This window comes from Babylonia areolata, chromosome 31 (assembly GCF_041734735.1).
Source record: "Babylonia areolata isolate BAREFJ2019XMU chromosome 31, ASM4173473v1, whole genome shotgun sequence".
Classification (NCBI taxonomy): domain Eukaryota; kingdom Metazoa; phylum Mollusca; class Gastropoda; order Neogastropoda; family Buccinidae; genus Babylonia; species Babylonia areolata.
Genome location: NC_134906.1, coordinates 20,114,467 through 20,132,875, shown reverse-complemented (window position 1 = coordinate 20,132,875; position 18,409 = coordinate 20,114,467).

Below are 18,409 nucleotides of genomic sequence, written 5' to 3'. Positions count from 1 at the left end.
AGGGTTTTTAAATTATTTGGGGATCCCAAGGAACCTTTCATTGAAAAGGGCGAAATTTACCCGGCGACTGGTTTAAGGGTTTTCAGGAGGGGGGAAGACACTTTTGGGGGGTGTTTTTATCAAAAAAAAACCAAAAAAAAAAAAAAAACAAAAAAAAAAAAAAACCACCCCCACACACACACAAAAAACAAAAAAAACAACAAAAAAAAAAAGAAACGTAGGGACGCGAGTGTTTGGGAATTTTGAATTTCATGGGGGAAATTTTAAAATGGAAGACAGGGCAAACTCTTTTAAACATTTTCTATTTTTGCTGTGCTTTCTGCTGGTTTCTGTTTTGGTATTGGCCCTTTCCATCATTTGCATTGTGGGAGGGGAAAAAATTAAAAATTTTTAAAATAAAAAACCCTACAAAGCAGCAATAGTAATAATAGTAGCATAGGGTTTTTTAGCAGAAGGTATTGACACAGAGGGAAAAAAACAGTTTTTTCAACCCCGTTTTCGGGCTCCCCCTAGGCCAAAAAAAAAAGGGGCCCACAAAGACACAAAAACAAAAATGACAGACAACACACCACACACACCACACCCACACAAAACACACACACATGCCCAGCACTGAATGGGACAAGGGGCCAGTGACTGGGGCTTTGCTGCTGATGAGCAGGGGGGGAAAGGGTTCGGCCCCAAAACGGGGGTGACGCCGCGTCGTAAAGACAAAAAGGGGACGGACAAGTGTCTTCCGGGTTTTGGGGGATTTCCAGCCCCTGGCAGTGGGGGAACCGGGGGGTGAATCCCAGCAGGGGCACATTTTCCTTCAGACCTTAATCTTTGTGGCCCGTCGGGGTATTTTTATATATATATATTTAATGATTGTTTAATGAAAATGAAAAGATTTTTAAAAGTATTGTTAAAAAATTCTTTATTGTAGGAAATATCGAACCAAAAGGGCTTAAAAAGTTTAAAAAAAACAAAAAAAAAAAAAATCAAAAATTTTAAACATCTTTTAAAATAAATGAATTTTGCGAGAAAAAATTTTTGAGAAACAAATTGGGTTTTTCCCTTTCCGGGCGTTCCAGGGGGTTTTTGGGGGAAAAAGGGGCGGGTTAAAGGTTTAATTCTTTTTTTAAAAAATTGGTTTTTTTATAATTTGGGTTAAGCAAAATTTGGGGGTTAAAAAAGGGGGAAAATTTGGCCAACGAAATTAAACAAAAAAAACTTTTGGAGATTTGCGCACTTTCCGGTCAACAAACCAGTGAAGGGGGAATTTTTCCTTTTTTTTTTTTTGTTTTAATTCCAAAAAAATTCAAAAATTAATGTAATTTAAAAATTTTAGCAGTAAACACATCAATTTTAATTTCAAAAACAATTAAAAAATTTTTTAGGGCCTCCAAAATTTAAATTTTCCCTTTTTGTTAAAAAAAAATAAAAAAAAAAAATAAATTTTAAAAGTCTTACCATTTAAATTTAATCTTGGGAACCAATTTTTAAAATTTTTGGATTTGGAACCCAATCTTTTCCCAATTTTAAAAACCCGTTTAAATTTTCGGAAAAATACCCTTTTTTCGGGGGGCCAAAAAACTTTTTTGGGGGGGGATTGTGGAAGTTTTTTTAAAAAAGGGAAAAAAAATTTTGATTAAATTCAACAAAAATTTTTCCCTTTTAAAAAAAGGTTTTATGTTTTAAAATTTAATTCAGGGCACCAAAAACAAACAACAAAAAAACAAAAACACAAAACACACAAACAAAACCCCCAAATACCCAAAAAACAACAAAATTTTTAAAAACAAAAAAAAAAACAAAAAAAAAACCAAAAAACCAAAAAAACCAAAACAAAAACAAAAAACAAAAACCCAAAAAAAAAAAAAACAACTCCAGGGTTTTAATATTTAATTAAAATTTTTTTTTCACAAGGTAAAAAAACCCCCCAAAAAATTTAAAAAAAAAAGAAAACCCCCAAATGGTTTTTTTTAAAAAAATATAAAAAAAATTTAAAAAAAAATTTAAAATTTTTTAAAAATAATTTTAAAAAAATTGGGAAAAAAAAAAAAAAATTAAAGGAGGGGGGGAAAAAAGGGAAAATTAAAAAAGGGAAGAAAAACCCCCTGGTGGGTGGGATTTGACCTTTTTCTGTTTAAATTTTAAAGTTTTTTCTTTTAAAAGGGGGTTAACCAAAAACCCTTTTTTTTTGTTTTTTGGAACTTTTTTAAGCCAATTTTCCTCGGGACCCTTTTCCTCCCTTTTGGCACCCGAAAACATTGTTTAACCCACAAATTAAAAGGGGAAAAAAACCTGCCCTTTCTTTTTTGTTACCCGATTTTTTTTTGTTTAGTGGTTTTTATGATAAAAATAAGGGGTTTTTAAAAATTACTCCCTTTTTTTTCTTTCCTTTTTAACCAAAAAACAAACCCCCAAATATAAATTTTTAGAAAATTGGGTTTCAAGAAAACTCCAAAAAAACCTTAAAATTTTTGGCCCCTTTTTTTCAACACCCCCCTTTTTTGGATGAGTGGGTTTTTTGTTCCTTAAAATTTTTATTCCCAAAATATTTTAAAAAACTGGTTTCCCCCCCACACACCAAAACAAAAAAATTATAAAAAAAAAAAAAAAAAAGATTTAAAAAAAAAAAAAACCCCAAAAAAACCCCCCCCCAAAACCACACACCAAACACAAAAAGAAAAAAAGAAGCCCCGGGTTTAAATTTTTTTAAAAGATTGAAAAAAAAAAAACCCCAAAAAAAAAAATTAAAAAAATTAAAAATTAAAATTTTTAAAAAAAAATTTATTTATTAAAAAAAATTCGCAAAGGGGGGGGAAAAATTGGGCCCAATGGGTTTAACCCTTTGGCTTTAATTCCCAGGTTCCCGGGGTTCCCCAAATCCCCCTTTGGCCTCTTGGATGGGTTTGGGTAAGTTTTTTCCCGGAAAAAAATTCATGGGGAAAATAAAAGTGTTGGGAAGAAAATGCTTTAAAAACCCCCCCCTTTGGGTAACCACCCCAATACCAAAAAAGAGTTTAAAATACTGTAATTTCCCCTCCTTTTGGGTTTAAAAACCCAAAATACCCAAAAATGATTTGAAAAAAGGGAAAATAGGCCCTCCTACCTTTTTGGGGTAAAAAAATTTAAAAAAAAAATAAAAGGGTTGTTTTTTAAGTTAAAATTAGTTTAAATGTTTCATGTTAGCCTGGAAAGGTTGGTTTAAAGGGTTCCCGGGGGTCTTGGGCCTTGGGGAATGAATTTTTACCCCCGGAAAAATTGTGGAGAACCCCAATTGCCCAAACTTTTTGTTGGCTCGCCACAGGTAAAAGCCCAATGTTGTTAAAGACCCCGGGGGTTGGTTTAAAGCCGCCCCCAAAAACCTTGGCAAAAAAACCCGACCGGGGGAATTTTTGGTGGTTTTTCTAAAGTTTTTCCCCAAAAATTCCCCAAACATTCATTCCCCTAACCCTTTTAAACCCCCCTTTAACCAAACCCCTTTTCCGCCAAAGGGTTTTAAACCAACAACCTCAAAATTAAATTTTCCAATTTTGATTTAGATTAAAATAAAAGGGTAAATTTAAAAAATAGATAGAAGAAGGGGGTACAGGAGACAGGAAAAAAAATACTGACAGGGCATAGAATTTAAAAAGGGTTTTGAAAACAAAGAAACAGGTGGGCCATGAAACACGCAGCGCAATTAAACAACGGGAAGTAATGGCAGGGCCCCCAAGAGTGATATAAAAAGACAATGTTTCCAAATACAAAAACATTAAAAGCTTTTGGTATAGGACAATACTTTAAAAACCCAACAACCGCAAACACCCAAAAAAAATTTAATTGTCCCCCCCACCAAAACCAAAACAACAAAAACCAAAACCCCAAACAAAAAATTTTTTAAAAGGCCCCCCAAAAACATACCCAACAAATACCCCGCCATCACAAAAACACCCCAAACCCCTTCACACACACACACACAAACACACAAACACACACACACACAAAACCAAAACACACATAAACACACCCCACACACCACACGGAAAGCACGCCCCGCACCAAAACACCCCACAAACCCCACAACACACACAAAACACATCCAAAATACAAAGGTTCCCGAACCCTTTTATTAGTGCAAAAGTCCACGAAACCCCTCAGACAAGAACTCAGGTCGGTAGGGACATTTAAGGTGGGGATTGATAGCACCCCAACATTTCCCAAAAGCCTTTCCCTGCAAATGGGAAGCCGGGGTGCTAACCCCCCCCAAACCCCCGGACACGGACGAAAAAATTTATGGTTAAATTTAAGGGGGGAGAGATTTTTATCAAAAAGGGGTTGGGTTTGGGGGGAGTGGCAACATTAAGGGGGGGTTTGGGATTGGGTTTTTAGTTAATTCCCCCCAAGGGAAAAAAGGGCGCAAAAGCGTTTTTACCCAAATCCAAATTTTCCGCCAAAACCACACTGAAGAGGGGTGTTTACCCCAAAAAATAAACCCAATGCAAGCAAAAAAGGTTCCCACCCAAGGGCATGAACCTTTTTGGGGGGAGGGGTTCCCTTTTTAAAAGGGGGGTTTTTTTTGGGATTTTTTTTTTTTTGGGGGTGGGTTGGGGGGTTTTGGGGTCTTTTAAGGGTGGTTTGTAAGGGATCGGGGTATTGCCCGAGGGGGGGTTTGGGGGGGGTAGGGTTTTTTATTTAGAAGTGGTTTGAGAGGTTGGGTGGTTATAAGAAGGGGTTTTCCCGTTGTTTGTCCCCCGTTTCTCAAAATTTAAGTTTCCCTGCGTTTTGAATGAAAGGTGTGGGGAAAAAGCTTTGATTTTTTCGAACAAAGAATTAGGTATTGCTAATTAAACTATTATTATTTTTATTTTTTTATTATTTTTATTTTTATTATCTTATCATCATTATCATTATTTATTTGTGAGTGGTTTTTGGGGGGAGGTCAATTTTTAAACAAGGGTTGGGGGGGAAAGGGGTTTGGGTTTTGGGGGTTTAAAGGGATGGGTTTAGGGGTGGCTTCCCGTTGGGGGCTGGGGTCTTTTCAAAGGGGGGGTTTAAAGGGGGTTTTGGGGTCAATGGGAGGGGGGTTTGGGAGCCCGGGGGGTTATTTTCAAAAAAAGGGGGGGGTTTGGTATTAAGGGGTATATTTCTATGGAAACCAAAAAATTTTTTTGGGGACCCGTGTTTTTAAACTCTCTGGCAAAAACCCTTTCTGTCAGTACAAAATTTTGAGTGTCAAAGGGACAGACATCATGGGATACGGGTTTCATGCCAAAAGCATTTTCATGGAGTGCTTTGGTGAAAAAACAGCTTTCATAGCTTTGCTTCTATTCACATAGCAAAAAGCTTTCCAAAACCCAAACCGTTCGCATGACCCCTAAAGGGTGCCATTTTTTAAACTCCGCGGGTTTGGGGGCATAACTGACAGCAATGTTAAACAAGTTATTACACGTACATACTAAAGGGAAACCTACCATTTCCAAAACCCACATCAACATCCCCCCAATTTCCCCTACCAACCCCAAACCCACGAAAAAACCCACCACACCAAAAACCACGCCCAACCACCACCACCCCCCCACCCCCATAAAACCCTGGGCCCCCACACCATCCCCACCAAACCCCCCACCACACCATACCAATAAACCCCTAAACCCTAAAACCAACAACCCCTACCCAACCAAACCCCACCACAACCAACAAACCCCCAACCATTTACTAAAAACCCCCAAACCCTTTCCACAAAACCCCACCCCCCTAACACCGTAACCCCAAACCACCAAACCACCAAACCACACCATACCAACCAACCAACCCCCCATACCAACAAAACCCCACCCCATACCACACCAAACCACCAAACCCCCCACCATACCACAACCCCCTACCAACCAAAACCCTACCACCCCCAAACCTTACCATTCCATACCCTACCATACCCAAAAACCCATCCAACCAAACCCCACCACCCCACAACCACACCCCATACCAAAACCATACCATTCCCTTTCCCCCACCATACCATCCCAAACCCTACCATAAACCCTACCCCACCCTACCCGATCAAAGAAAACCATGTTAAATTTTATTAAAATTTACGGGGCCTTAGCATTGCATAGGTAAAAAGCAATTTGGGTTTTGCAAAATATTCCATAGCTATAGAAAATTTTTAAACCAAAACAAAACCCAAACCATATCACACGTGCAAAACATTCCATTCCTTTTTTACCAGAAAAAGACCGGCCCTACCTTTTTCCGGGGTTTTGTCGTTGCGAACCCAAAAGCTTTTTCGTCCAGGGCCGTTTAAATTCCCGTCAAACAAAAAACAAGCACCACCAACCAAAACACTACAAATCAAGACAAACCCAAATACAAAACGAAAAAAAAAAAAAACAGAAGCAGCACAACATATTGAAAACCCCACACACACAAAACACACACACACACACACAAAAACCCCAAAACCCCAAAAGTTTCAATTTTTCCCAAACATTGGAAAAAAAGGCTTCCCCAACAGAGAAAAAAGAAGCGAAGGAAACGGGCTTCGTGAAGTAGCCCCGGGAAAGATTCCACTCGCGGGGGGGGGGAACGTAAACCGCCAGACATCTTTTCTTTTATCTTTACCTCATCAGATCCATGAAATTTTAAAAACCCCCCTTTTTTTCAAGAAAAAAAAGGGGAAAGAAAGTTTGCAGGGGATTGAAAAGGCCAATTTTCAAAACCCCACCCTCTCCCCCCCACTTTTATTTTTTTTGCAGGTGTTTTCACACGGGGCAATTGTTTTTTATTGTCCGGGGGGCCCTTTTTGTGGGGGTTTTTGTTGTTGTTTTTTTTTGGGGTGGGGTTTTTTGGTTTTTTCCCTCCCGGTTAAACCGGGAAATTTTTGGGACTTTCCCCCTTTTTTATTTACGGGAACACGGTGTTGGGATACTTTTAAGGTTTGGGTTTTTGGTTGGGGTTTTTTAAAATTTTTGACCCAAAATCAAAAGTGGTTTCTCGGGATTGGGTTTTTAAAAAGCCGGGAATTTTCATTTTTGAAAAGGGAACCTTTCCTTTTCAACCCAAATTTCCCTTTTAAACCATAAATTTTTTTCCTCCCAAAAATTAACAACATCGTAAAATTTATCTTCAATTTACTTTTTTATTTCATAATTCCCAAAATTTTTTCTAAAGTTGTGGTTTTAAGAACCTTTATCCATGGTTTTTTTTAAGTTTCAAATTTCCCCTTTTCCCCTTGGGGTTGGGGGGGGAGTTTTGTTAATTTTCGGCAGTAAAAACGGCAGAAAAAAATTTTATTGGGGGGGGTTTTTGAGGGGACGTGGTGGTTGGGCCTCCACCTTTTTTGGGGGGGGACGGTCAAAAACCCGGTGGGCTCCCAGACCCTAACCCAAAATTTTGGCCGTTTAGTTGGGGGGGTAGGGGTTTCCTTAAAAAGGGGAAAAAACATTAAAAGGAAACCCCCCTTAACACCAAAACCGAAGGTTTTTTCTTAAAACAGAAGTTTCAAAGGGTTCCCTTTGGCGGTGGCCCCAGGCACCCCCAAAATCCAGGGGGGCCCCGTTGGGGGGGCTGGGCCCACGGGTGGAAAAATGGGCGACCCGGACGAACCCGGGGTTGTGGCCGTTTTAAAGGGGGAAAATTTTTAAAGGGCGGCCGTTTTAAATAAGGGCCCCCCCTAAACGACCCCGGGGAAGGGGTTTAAAGCCCCCAAGGCAGCCCCAAAAAAAAAAAAAAGAAAAGAAAAAACCCAAACCCGCACGCCCCTGTTCCTTTTGCCCACAAGTTAACCCCCCCCCAACCCCCATAAATATCAAAAAATTTAAAATCCCCCGCACCCAACCCCCAAAAAAAACCAAAACCCAAAAACCCCCCCCCCCCCCCCCCCCCCCCCACACCCCACAACACACACACACCCCTCCCCCCCACACACCCCCCACAAAACGCCCTGCAACCCGAAAATTCCCCCGACAAATTTGGGGTTCACTTACCCCCTCGCGCTTTCAAAACCGCACTCAAACACACGGCCCCCCACATTCAAAAACACCCCCACAAACACCACGAAAAGAGGCTGCCAAATGTTTTTCCCAAGAGGGGGGGGGAAAAGATCTTGATGCCCAAGGGAAAGTGGGGTCTTTTTGGGGTTTTTCTCAGTCTAATTTTAAATTTTGGGAAAAACCCCAAAGATCGTTCCCTTTTGGGAAAAAATTTTTCGCCCCCTTGGTTTGGAAATGAGCCCATTTTTATTTGATTCCCAAAACTTTGTGCTCTAACCTTTTTATGCTAGAATTACGGGCCCTCCCTCTCTCTCTTTTTTTCCCTTTTAGGCGTTTGATGGTTTTTGATGGCCTTGTACCCTGTTTTTTTTTGATATTCTTTTCTTTTCTGAGGGGTTTTCCCATTTTCATAGATGTAGGGCCCCTCGTTGGTGTTGCGTTACCAGCAAGTCTGCCCGCTCGCTCATTTCCCCAAACACCTGCATTTTCCCGGGGGTTTGAAATTGGGGGGTTTTTTTTAACCCGAAAGTTGCGCATTGCCTTATGCCACTCGGGGGTTCCAATTCCTTTTTTAATTTTTTGTTTGAGGGTTATTGAGGGGGTTAGAGTTGGGGATGTTGGGGTTTTCCCGGGGAAAATGGTTTGGAAAGATACCACTGGGGGGGATTTTGTCCCCAGTTAAAATTTTCCCCGTTAGGCGGGTTTGGCCCTTTTAGGCAGCCTTTTTTTTTCCCTGAGTTTTTTTTTTCCCTTTTTTTTTCGCAGTGAAAAAAAAAAAACCCCAACCCCATTGGTCCCTTTTGGGGGGACTGGCATTTTTGTAAGATGATTTCCCTTCTTTAAAAGTTTTTTTCTAGGGGTACTTCATTCCGCCAAACAGTTTTGCCCTCTGGGGCCCTTCCCACAATTTTCTTTTCCCGGGTGGGTGAAAAAGGTTGGGGTTTTAATAATGGTTGAGGGGGTTTTTTTTTTTTTCAGGTCTTGTTTGTCGGCATAATAGTGGAAATTGGGTCTTCCCGCTTGGGCCCCTCCTGATCTTTCTGTCCTTGACGGCTGCCCCTTTTTGGGTTTTTTGGGGCTGCGTCAGGGAGTGGGTTTTGAGGAAATTTCCAATGCTTTGAAGTAGGTCCTAAACCCGTTCCCAAACTGTTTCTGGCCTGCAAATTTAAGGAAGGTAAGCAGGGAAACCCCATGGTTTCCGTTTGGGGGTCTTTTGTTTTTCCAAGGATCAGCCTCATAGCTTCATTTTGAAATCTTTCTAAAATTTTTGGGGGGTTGCTTTGAGATGGTTTTTGTTTTGCCCAAACCCTAGTCGGTCACACTGAGGACGAGTGATTGGTATACAGGAAGAGGGGGCGTTTTCAATACCCTTTTGGGTTTCCAAATTTTTCCCTTTTTTAAAAACTGAAAGGCCCCCTTTTTTCATTTGGAAACAGAAATTTTTCCCTATGTTTTTGGGGGGGTCAGCAAACCTTTTCCCAAAGGGTTTTCCCAGGTTTGCGTAGGCATTCGGTTTTTCCCCTCTGAAACCCGTCGGGGAAAGACCAGGTGGGGGGATTTGTCGGGTTCTGTTTGTTTAGGGTGGGACCCGCTTTCCCTTTGGGCTTTCGCTGGTTTGAGGAAAAATCCCGTTTCTTTTCACCATTGAGCAATATTGTTTAGTTTGGGTTTTTTTACCGGCTTTAGGGTTTTTTTCCTGCCACTTTTCCCAAGTTTTGAAGACCCGGGCCCCATCCGCAAAAGTAAGCCCCCGGCTATTCCATTTTTTAATCCCCAAGGCCCCTTTGTGTAGCATTTAGAGGACAGGAGAGAGCGGGACCCCTTTTGGCAGTCCCTTTGGAAAAAGGTTTTGAAGGTGCAGAAATCCCTCCTTCCCCAAGGGTAGGGGGCGAGGTTTTTTTCCTGAAGCGGCTGCTATCCCTCTTGGGCAGGGTCAAACTTCCTCCATTCCTTAAATACACCCATGAGGTGCCAAACTGGGAATTTAAATTTTAGGCCCTCTTCAAGGTCGATTGCTACTGCCTTTGTGTTTCTTCTTTTCTTTGAAAACCTTCATCCCTCATAGAAAGCAGCTTTCATTTTCCCATGTGGACTTGCCTGTTTTGTAACCACCTTGATTTGAAGGGAGAATGGGGCCGTGTTCAAGTTTCCCCTTTCAAGGGTTTTCCCGGCTTCATGCTTTTCCCTGAGGGTTTCCGCAATGTTTTCCCTGGTTTGGATCCGGTAAAACCCCCTTACCTGCGATGGTCCCCTTTCCCGGTTTTTTTTTTGGGGATGGGTTTTTAAGAAAGTTTTGTGGTTCCCGTCCTTCGGCCATGTCCCTTTTTTGGAAACTGTTTTGTTTTTGTTTTAAAAGTTTGCTTCTGTCTTCTTCCGAAAAGTTTCCCTTTTTGTCCGAGTAGCCCAAAATTTGTCTGGGCCAGAAGCCGATTCTTTTTTTGCATTTAGCTATTGCTTAGTTTAAAATTATCTATTTTTCAAATCATATCGGGTCCAGTTGCCCCAAGGGTTTGGTTTAAAATCCTCCCAAATTTGTCTTTTTCTATCTTGTTTTTTTGATCGCTCTGTTTTTATGAAAAAGTTTTTACGGGCGGATCCTTTTTTTTTTTTTTTCGTTTGTCTTATCTTGGTTTCCCTCAGTGTCTAAACCCTGTTTGGGGGTTTTTGTTGTGCAAAGTTTTCCCTTCCATGCAAAGAAAAACTGCCCGAACTCGTCAAATTTTTTGTCATAAAATGAGTGCCTCGCCCAAAAATGTTTTACTTTTTTATTTTTTGGCCTCTTGAGCAAGGCTTTAAAATGTTTAGTTTTTCTTTCATTTTTTTTTCAATAAAATTTTTTCCCCGGGGAAGGGTTTTTTTCTTTTTTTTGCCAAAGTTTGACCGCCACATGTTTTTTTAACCAGGGGCCCCTTTTTGGGTCGGTTTTTTTTACCCTGGGGGGTGAATGTTTACATCCGGTTCGGTGCCTGTTTTTTTGGGGTTTTAATTTTTTGATGATGGTTGTCTCTTTTTTTTCATTTTTGAAAAAGGATTTTACCGGTTTTATAAGGGTTTTTCTGAAAAGTTTTCCCGTAAAACTAAAACTACCGGGGGGTGGTCACTGCCTTGGTGTGGAAGCGTCCCCCTGCATTCATTTTGGGTCTGAAATTTTTTGGAGTTTTTAGAGCGATGTCGAAACACCAAAAATGTCACTGTCCCCTTGTCCCTTGTTCCAAAAGGGGAGTTGGGGATGTGGGGTTTTTTTAAGGGCCCAAGAAAATTTCCCCCCCCCCATTCCTTTTAAATGGGAGTTTTTGTGGGTTGGTGTTTTCCCCTTTGGGCCCCTAACTTTTTAACTTGCATTAAGGGCTCCCCAATAATTTACCCGAGTCTCCAAATTGTTTTTCCCATTTCCTCCTTAAAAAAAGGGCCCAAACCCTTTTGTTGTGCAGGTTTTTTCCCGGGTAACATAGGCAATTTAAGGGGCTTATCTTTTTTGAATTTCCCTAGGTTTTCCCAAGTTCACATGAGTTGCTACACCATTTCTCTAGATTTATGGTGGGGAAAATTTGTTTTTAGGTTTTTCTTTTAGTTGATTGCTTCTTTTCTTCCTTCCATTTTTTTTGAAAACTGTTTAAGTTCCAAAATGTGTTGGTTTTTGTCTGCACTTGTCCGGTCTCTTGGGGACATAAAAATGTCAAAATCCTATGCCAAATTTTCAATTTTTTGAGATTTCATTCTCCGGGTGGAAAAATTTTTAAAAATGCCATTCTAAAGAATTTTTTTGACCGCTGCTTGCTTTTTTTAAATTTCTACCTAACCCCAGTCTTTTCCCCCCTCTTTTCCCCCACCTTTTTTTGGGGTTTTTGGGGTTTTTCTTTATGTTCGTGCAATGCAGCTGTTTCCCCGGGGGCACGCGGGGGACAGGGTTTTTTTTGTATCCATAGAAGGGTGTTCAAAGTGGTGAAGGGGAAAAAATTTTGGGTTTTCCCTGACAGAGCCTTTATAGGGAAAAGGGCAATGGAAGTCCAGCTGTTTTGGGGGGTTTCCCTCAGGGTGTTTGCCCGGGCCAGACTGCTTTCAGTTCGTGACTGTTTAAAAAAACCCAAAAGCCATTCATCCCCTTTGGGACTGTATGAAAACCGTGGGATTGGGGATTTTTTGTCAGGCGTCTCCTCTTAGGCCCTGGGGGGGGTTTATTGGGGATTTTTTTGCGTTGTAATTGTTTTTTTCGGGAAAATTTCAGGTACTTCTGGGTTTTTTAGCCCCCTTTTAAAAATTTTTTTCTAATAATTCAAAAAAATTTAAAAAATTTTAAAGCGATGACAAATTATTAATCCCAAAAACACAGAAAAAACCTTATCTTTGTTCTGTTGCTTGTAGACTGCTGTTACACGACCAAGGGGATTTTAACACCTGGTAGACTTTTACACTCACCCCGGGTTGGGGGTTTGGGTTTTAAAAATCAGTTTTCAAAACACATTTTTTGCTACACAATTTCAAACCTGCCCCCCCCCAGCCCCGGGTTTCGACAGCATATTTGGAAATTTCCCGTTGTTGTTGTCGACAAAAAAGATGTTTTTGGGCTCTGAGTTAATTGATTTGTTTATTTTTTTTTTTTAAGAAATCCAGCTTGGATTTTGTTTTTAAAGATTTTTTTTTGATGAATCCTTTGTTTTTTTTTTTCTTTTTTTCAATATTTAGGAAATATTGGGTTTTTTTTTAAAGTTCGATTTTAGCATTGAGTACAGCTATTTTGTTTAAAAGAAAAAACATCACGGATTTGATTTTCCAACACAATCATCCAACAGTGATCTTTCATTTTACAGAAATTTGGGGGCCCAAAACCCCAAAAATAAAGGGTTTGTGGGGGGTTCCCTTTTTTTTTTTTGTTTGTGGTTGTTTCTTTTGTTTTGTTTTTTGGGTTTTTTGTTTTTTTTTGTTTTTGTTTTGTTTTTTGGTTTTTTTTGGATTTCATTGTAATTTGTTTTTTTTAAAATGCCCCAAAATTTTTCTTTTTAAATTTGGAAGCGGACGGGAGCAGTGATGGAAAGATTTTTTTTTAAAAAGGGAAGTGGAAAAAAGCAACATACATATGCTTTTTTTTTCCCAAAAGCCCTAAGGGGAAAGAGGGAAAAAGAAAATGAATCAAAAAATTTAACACCCTTTAAAAAAACAGATTTTAGAATTTAAAGTCATGACATTCAGACAATTACTCACATTAAAAAAACCCTTTTAAAAACCCCAAGGGGGAGGGGAATGGGGGGACCCCCCATAATTTATGGGGGGGGGGAAACCAAAACCCCCCTTTTTTAAATTAAAAAATTTAAAAAGCCCAAATGAAAAAACCCAAAAAAACAAAACAAAAAAAAAAAAAAAAGCAAAATAAAACAAAAAAAAAAACAAAACAACCAAAAAAAGGGAAAAAAAAACTAAAGAAAATATGTTTTTGAGAAATGACTTTTGGTTGTATAGTAAGTATTTTCAAAAATGAGTAAAACATTTCAAACTTTAAACTTTATTTTGTATTCAATCAAATTAAAAAAAAAACCCGGATTTTTTTGACTTTGTTTTCCATAATATGGGATCGTAAAACCTTTTTTCCCTTTTTTAAATTTATAAAAAGCTTTTCTGCAAATTAAAATTTGGGATGAAATATGACCCTTTAAACACCCCTTCTAAATTAAACAGACTGGTTTTAAACAGATCACTTTTGGGGAAAGGGGGGGTTTTAAATCTTGGTCTGAAAATTTAAAGTAGGGGGAAAATAAAAGAGGGGAGCCTGAAGGCATGATTTTAAACAAAAAAGTGCTTTTTTGGGTTTTAAATTTTTAAAGTTTTAAGGGAGAATATTTAAGCATCTGTAGCTGTTGTTGTTTTTAAATAAATATATATTTATATATATATATTTATATATTTATATATTAAAAACATAAAATATTTATCGTTTACCCTTTCAACCCCCCGGGCAATTAAAAAAGAAAAAATTCCCTTTTTGTAAAAACCAAAAGAAAATATGGTGTCTAAGAACGCGGGGGGACCCCACATGCGTTGTGTAGAAAATAAGTCCTACCCTTTCACCGAACATTAAAAGCAGAAAGTTCAGGGTAAATAGACCCGTATTGGTCCCCCTTTCAGTGAAAAGGGGTGCCCCCGACTGGCTGCTGCAAAAGGGCGATTTTGGGCAGTGAAAGGTTAATAACTGTGAAAAAATTGGGCAGGGGTCCCGTGCGAGATCTGAATTCACGGGGTTTTTTTTTCCCCTGTCTCCACCTCAGAATTTTGTTTCGGCTTTCTTTAAAAGCTGTCTCGTCTCTCCTGCCTCCCCCCCCCCCCCCCCTACTCCATTTGGGTGTTTTTTTTTTTCCTCCGGGGGGGGGGGGGCGGGGGGTGCGCGGGGGGGGCCACCGGGGGAGGGGCCCGGGGTGGGGGGGGGTGGTAGGGGGGGGGAAAGGGGAAGGGGGTCCCCAAGTCTATTTTCCCCCCTGGGGTCCATTTTCCCCCCGGGGTCTATTTTGCCCCGGGCCCATCTTCCCCGGTCTATTTTCCCCCCTAGGTCCATTTTCCCCCAGGTCTAAATTCCCCAGGCCCCAACTTTCCCCAGGTCTATATTCCCCCAGCCCATTTTTTCCCTGGCTATTTTCCCCCATCCATTTTTTCCCCCTTTGGCTTTTTTCCCCCACCCCTCTTTCCCCGGGGTCTATTTTCCCCGGGCCCCTTTTTCCCCTTGGTCTTTTTTTCCCCAGGCCCATCTTTCCCGGGCCCTTATTCCCCGGGCCCAAATTTTTTCCCCGGGGTCTTTTTCCCCCACCCAATTTTTTCCCTGGTCTTTGTTCCCCTAGTCCATCTTTCCCCCTGGTTATTTTCCCCCGTCCATTTTTCCCCCATGTCTTTTTCCCCCCCAGTCCTTTTTTTCCCCCCGGGTCTATTTTTCCCCCCAGCCCATCTTTCCCCATGCCCTATTTTCCCCCAGGCCCAATCTTTGCCCAGGTCATTTTCCCCCCAGCCCTTTCTCCCCCAAAATGCCCTTTTATTCCCCCAGCCCCATCTCTCCCCTTTGTCTATGCCCCCCAGTCCATCTCTCCATTCTAAAATTTCCCCCGGCCCCCCATCTCTCCCCATGCCCTTTTTCCCCCCCTTTTCCTATCTTCCCCATGTCAAATGTTCCCCCAGTAAATTTTTCCCCCATGTTTTTTTTTCCCCAGGCCCATCTTTCCCCCAGGTTTTTTTGGTTCCCCTGGGTCCATTTTTCCCCAGTCTATTTTCCCCATTTCCAAATTTCCCCCTTGTTATATTCCCCGGGCCCATTTTTTGCCCAGGTCTTTGTTCCCCTAGGCCCCATCTTTCCCCATGTCTATATTCCCCCAGTCCATTTTTCCCCCATGTCTATTTTCCCCCCCAGTCCATCTTTCCCCAGGGCTATTTTTCCCCCGGGCCTTTTTTCCCCCAGGTCTACCTTTTTCCCCCGGGGCTTGTTCCCCGGGGCCCCATTTTTCCCCCAGGTCTATATTCCCCCGGGGACCTTCTTTCCCGGGTCTTTTTTCCCCCCAGGCCATCTTTCCCCAGGTCTATATTCCCCCAGGACCATTTTTTCCCCAGGTCTATTTCCCCCATGTCCATTTTTCCCCGGGGGTCTAAAATTCCCCGGGGACCATTTTTCCCCCCAGGTTATTTCCCCCCCGGGCCCCATTTTTCCCCGGGCTTTTTTCCCCCCAAAGCCCATCTCCCCCCCATGTCTATGTTCCCCACGTCCATTTTTTCCCCGGGGTTATTTTCCCCCAGTAAATCTTTCCCCTTTCTATGTTCCCCCGTCCATCTCCCCCGGTCTATACCCCCCCAGCCCCCATTTTTCCCCCTGTCTCCCATTTTTTCCCTGGTCTATTTTCCCCCCAGTCCATTTTCCCCAGGTCAAAGGTTCCCCAGTCCATTTTTCCCCCTTTGTCTCCCAATTTTTCCCAGGTCTATTTTCCCCCCAGCCCAAATCTTTCCCCTGCCCTTACCACCCCTTTCCCCCGGGTCTATTTTTCCCCCACCCCATCTTTCCCCATTCTACCATTTTTCCCCCCGGGTCTTTTTTCCCCCCGGGCCATCTTTCCCCGGGTTCTTTTTTCCCCCCTTCCATTTTTCCCCGGTCAATTTTCCCCCTTTCCAATTTTTTCCCAAATGTCTTTTTTCCCAAAAAAAACCCCATCTGCCCCCCTATATATTTTTTCCCCGGGGCCCCATTTTTTCCCCAGGTCTAATTTCCCCCCCAGGTCCTTTTTTTTCCCCTGGTCTATTTTCCCCCATTTCCATTTTTTTCAAGGTGTATGCCCCCCCAATGTCCATCTTTCCAAAGTCATGTTTCCGTAGACCCAATCTTTCCCAGGGTCCACTTTCCCCTGGCCCCTATTTTCCCCGTAGATCTACATTTCCCCATTTTTTAATTCTTCGGGCGTGTGCTCCCTCTATGTCTAAGTGTTTATCACATATTTCTTTTGGGGTTTGTGGTCAGTGTGGTCAGCAGTGGTAAGTAGTGGGCAGATCCCGTGGGAAAAGTATGATTTTTGTATAAAATTTCTCATAATGGGAAAAAAAAAAAACAAGATTTAACATAACCCCAAGCTGCAATGTTTTCAGTTGTGGTCGGTACTTTTCAGTTTTTAGTGGGGGGGAAAAACTAAAGAAGTCATAAACACAAAAAAATTTTTTTTTTTTTTAAAATTTTAAAACGCCAACCCCTTTTGGGTAGTGGTCAGCGCAGTGGTCGGAAAGGCAAATGATGGTCAGTTTGGGTTGGGTTTTTTGGTCCAATCCTGTCCCAAAAAATCCTAAATTTTTCATAGCCGTCACAAAGCAAAAAGAATCTGTTTCAGGTTTTCTCTCTCCCTACGAACGGCGAAAGAGACGATGTTAACCGCTTTTACCCCAATTACCATCATCAAAATTTTTTACAAGGGAAAGGTCTTATACTGAAGAGTGAATGTTGACAAAGAATACCCCAAATTTTGAAGACGGAAACTAAAGGTTGGGTCATTCAGGGCACCCCCTGGACACCGAAGGGTTGTGTAGAGGAGAAGAAAAGAAATGGCCCTACTGAGTGAAATTAAACAGTGGTCAAAAAGCATTACGCGTTACGCTAGCATTTAAAACCCCGTCCCCCCCCCCTGAAATGTAAAACGTGACAGAACAACGCCTCATCAACATTTTTAGGGGCGTGGTTTGGGTTGTTTAGCTTTGGGCCGTTTTGGTCAGTAATGGCCTTCTTCTACGTTCGTGGGGTGAAACTCCCACGTTCATCGCATGAACACGAGTGGGGTTTTTAAAATGTATGACCGTTTTTACCCCGCCATGTAGGCACCCTTTCTCCGTTTTTTGGGGGTGTTTTTAGTTTGGGGTTTTGGGCTTTTTTCCCCTAACCCCCCGAACCTGACGTGGATTTACGGATCTTTAACGTACGGGGCGTATTTTATCTTCTGCTTGCGTATACAACAAGGGGGGTTTAGGCACAAGCAAGTCTGCAAAATATGTTGAACTGGGAGATCGGAAAAATCTCCAAACCCTTTTCCCCCCCGGCGGCCGTTCCCACATTTGAACCCGGCCTTCAAATTTTAAAGTTCAACCCCTTTTTCCACTTTGGCTATTGCGGCCCCTTAGTAATGTTTTAAATCTGTCAAAAAATCCCAAAATTTAAAAGGTCACAAAAAATCAAATTTTTAAAAACTTTAGTATCAGCAATGGTCAGGTTTTCCCTTTTAAGGGAACCCCCAAGAAAAACAAAATAATTACACATAAAATTTTGGGCATAATTTAAAAAATTCTGAACACTTTAAAATAATGGTCCAAACCCGTGGGCAGCAATGGCCACCCCAAGAAACGCGGGCAAATGGTAAATGTACCAATTAAAATAGTTTTCACACCTTTTGACATGGTTCCCTTCCCAATTTCAGGCAGTCAAAATTTTTTCTCGTTTCCCCCATTTAAAACATTTAAAAAAGGTGTCAAAACCCCAAAAAAAAAAACCCGGGAAAAATTTTCAATTTAAAGTTTGAAGAAAAAGAAGAAAAAGAAGAAAAAGAAGAAGAAGGAGGGGGAGGAGGGAGGAGGAAAACCGCAACAGAAGGAGAAGAAGTAGAGAAAGAAGGGGAGGAGGGAAAGAAAAAGATTAAAGGGGAAGAAAAAAAGACGAAGAAAAGAAGACAAAAGAAGATTTGAGAGAAGAAGAAAATTTAAAAGAGAGGGAAAAAGAAGAAGAAGAAGAAAAAAAAGAAGAAAATTGGAGGAAGAAGAAGGGAAAATTAAAAAGAAGAAAAAGGAGAAGAAAAAGAAAAAAAGAGGAGGAGGTCGAGGGCAGAAGGAGAAGAAGTAGGAAAAGAGGGGAGGGGGAAAAGGCGAAGAAAGAGATTAGAAGGGAAGGGAAAAGAAGAAGGAGATTAAGAAGAAGAAAAGAAAAAGAAGAAGAAGAAGAAGAAGAAAGAAGAAGAGAAGAA